The following is a 2,815-nucleotide window of genomic DNA, read 5'->3' as shown; positions in this document are numbered from 1 at the left end:
CCACCTGCTGTCTTTCACTATGTCCAGGCCCTCTGATGGGGAGGCCAGAGGTGGGAGGCTGGGCCCCCCAGGGCTCACTGAACCCCTTGGGAGCCTCTCGCAGGGCCTGCTGTGAGTAGGATTCTGCTTCCCAATTGCCCCCCAAGTTTCAAGACTCCCATCGCGGTCCCTAGCCTTGTGACCAGGCCAGGCTGCCCACAGAAGGTCTCACAGTGCAGGGCACAGGCCAAGGGGCTCCCTGTCTAGAGACCGGATCACCTCTCCTCTCCTCCCCGACCAGGGGACTGGGGCAAAGGCCTAGGCAGGTCACCAACCACCAGCCTCCTTGGACTGTTGGGGAGGGCTAAGCTGGAGCTCTCCCCCCAGGAGCTCAGGGCCCCCAGAAAGCCCTGGAATGTCAGCTATGCAGGACAGATCAGTGTTATCCACAGGCTGGTCTGTGCAGGTGCTGCAGGAGAGAACCCTCTTGTCTGGCTCCCTCTTGCACATGAGCCAGGCCTCACAAAGGAGAAGTGGAACTTCTGTTGAACCAACTGTGACAGTCCCACTGTTGGAGAGGGGTGGTATCACTAAGGGTGGATGGTATAGGCAGGGTTAGATGGACAGAATTAGTACATAGTGCCAACCAGCCAGGAGGCCCAGGGAGCCTGGGGTGAGGCAGCCCGAGGACTGCGGCCAGGGCTCAGCAGGCTCAGGTCTCGGTGCCAGACAGGGCAGAGGGGAGCAGCACCATGCTGCCATGGTGTGCTGGTCCCAGTGCTGGTGCTAGGGACAGAAGGGGCGTGGGGAGACACTTCCTTGGTATGCCCTGCTTCGTTTCCCCCTCTGGCCCAATCACTCGGGTACCAAAAGCTGTCTCCTCCATCTCTGTTCAGTCAGGACAGCTCACGGGCCGAGATCTCAGACAGAGGGAAGGCCCAGTCCCATTTCACCTCTCCCAGGAAGCCTCCAGGGCGAGCTCCTCTTTCCCTGGCGCTCACTCCGCTGGGCTCACGGTGTCTCGTATCGTATGGGGGCCTGTCAATCTTGGCACTGGGAGCCACAGCTCTGTCTTCCCTACCTCACGAACTCTGACCTGACTCAGAGCCCAGTGGCCTCACGGGGGACAGGGAGAGGGGTGGGCACGTGTCCTTCAGATTGGAGCAGTAGGACCAATCCCCAGGAGTGGGAGGACATGGGCCAGCTGGGGTGAAAGGTCTATGTGGGTCTGTCCCCAGAAGGGGAGCAGCCTGTGCAGATCTGCCAGACATGTGACAGATGGCTCTGTGACCGCTTAACCTGGGGAGGGCTATAGGGGTTCTTCCCATCCCCCGTGCCATCTCTGCTCACTGGCCTCAAGGGCCACGCCAGGAGCGCCTTTAGCTTTGGTCTCCAAATACTGGGCTCAGCCTCCTGGGAAGAGACCTGCACAGCACCCACTGGACCCAGGGCCAGGGGCCCACCCATGGGAACCTTGGAACCCTCCACATACCAAGGTTTGTCCTTGGCTAGGTATGAAGCAGACAGAGTGCAAGGAAGGCAGGGGAGAGGATGGACGTGAAGGGAAATCTGCCATAAATAATGACAGGCGTGTGCAAGCAGGGTGGGTCGACACAAGCCCAGCTGGGCCCAAAGCCAGGATGCCTTAAGCATAAGCTAAGGTGGAGGTGACACAGAGCAGCTACAGTGTACACCTACCTGCCAGCCAGGGAGGTCAGTCTTATTCCCAAGCATCACAAAGGGGAATTGCTTTCGGTTGGGAGGGTCAGCCTGCAGCAAGAACTCTGCCGCCCATGCAGCCATAGCCTGAAAGTAGGCAGCCACTGTGACATCAAAGACCAGCACACAGCAGTGGCAGCCACAGTACAGCACCATGCCCAGGGACTGGAGCCTCTCCGTGCCGGCCGTGGCCCAGAGCTGCACTGATGAGGTAGAGAGGCCTGGTTACACTCCTGGGCTGCAATCCATCCTTCCAGAAGAAGGGATGACCGATCCAGAAGTCCAAGCTTCCCCAAGCCATGCTGGGAGCCCAGGGGCCTCAGGTGTTCTGGCCCCTGGAACACTCCCTCCGCATAACTCTGCCATTGGCAGGGAAAGTGGAGGACAGTTCAGCCAGCCTTCCTTGGAGCACCTGATCAGGTCAGACAGTCACAGAGCCACACAAAGCAGAGCTGAGTGCTGGAAGACAGGCCTGGAGAACTTGGTGGGCCTGAGGGCAGAGAAGTCCTGGGACGCCCACTCTTACCTGCACAGTTACTGTCTAGCCTTCCAGCTGCATCACTGAGTGAAGAAGTCAGCACCAATGGCTACACTGACGGCTGAAGCGGTGGGTGAGGAGCTGATTCATCAGAGAGGACTTGCCCACCTTGTGGGGTCACAGGTCAGAGGAGCCTCTGGGTTCAGGCATTTCCAGCTGTCCCCTCTCCTGCTGTTCCTGCACCCCACGCCTTTGCTGGGGTCACCGCCCTCTGCCCCCCTGCCCAGGCTGCCCCTTGCCCACTAGGGCCCCTCTCCAGGCTCAGTTCAAGAGTAGGGAGAGGTGGGGGGGAGCTGGCCTTGCGTTTCCCACTCCCTCCTGCCCCAGACCTTCCTGCCAGCTCACCCAGCATTTCCCACAAGGAGGATCTTGAGCCGAGGGCGCCCAGCAGCGGCCATCGCGGGGCACCGCGGGGCTCTGCCGCCAGGGGGTGGAAGATGGACCGAGCGTGGGGGCGGTGCCAGAGAGCAGGGGCGGAGCCTCGCGACCGCCAAGTCCCGCCCCCGCTGCGGGCCCCGCCTCTGGGCCCTGCGGAACACCCGGGAGGAGGGGCTGGGTGGGGCATGGCTGGGTCAGCTG

Source organism: Diceros bicornis, chromosome X (assembly GCF_020826845.1).
Source record: "Diceros bicornis minor isolate mBicDic1 chromosome X, mDicBic1.mat.cur, whole genome shotgun sequence".
In the NCBI taxonomy this organism is placed as follows: domain Eukaryota; kingdom Metazoa; phylum Chordata; class Mammalia; order Perissodactyla; family Rhinocerotidae; genus Diceros; species Diceros bicornis.
Note: the sequence above shows the minus strand (reverse complement) of the source record.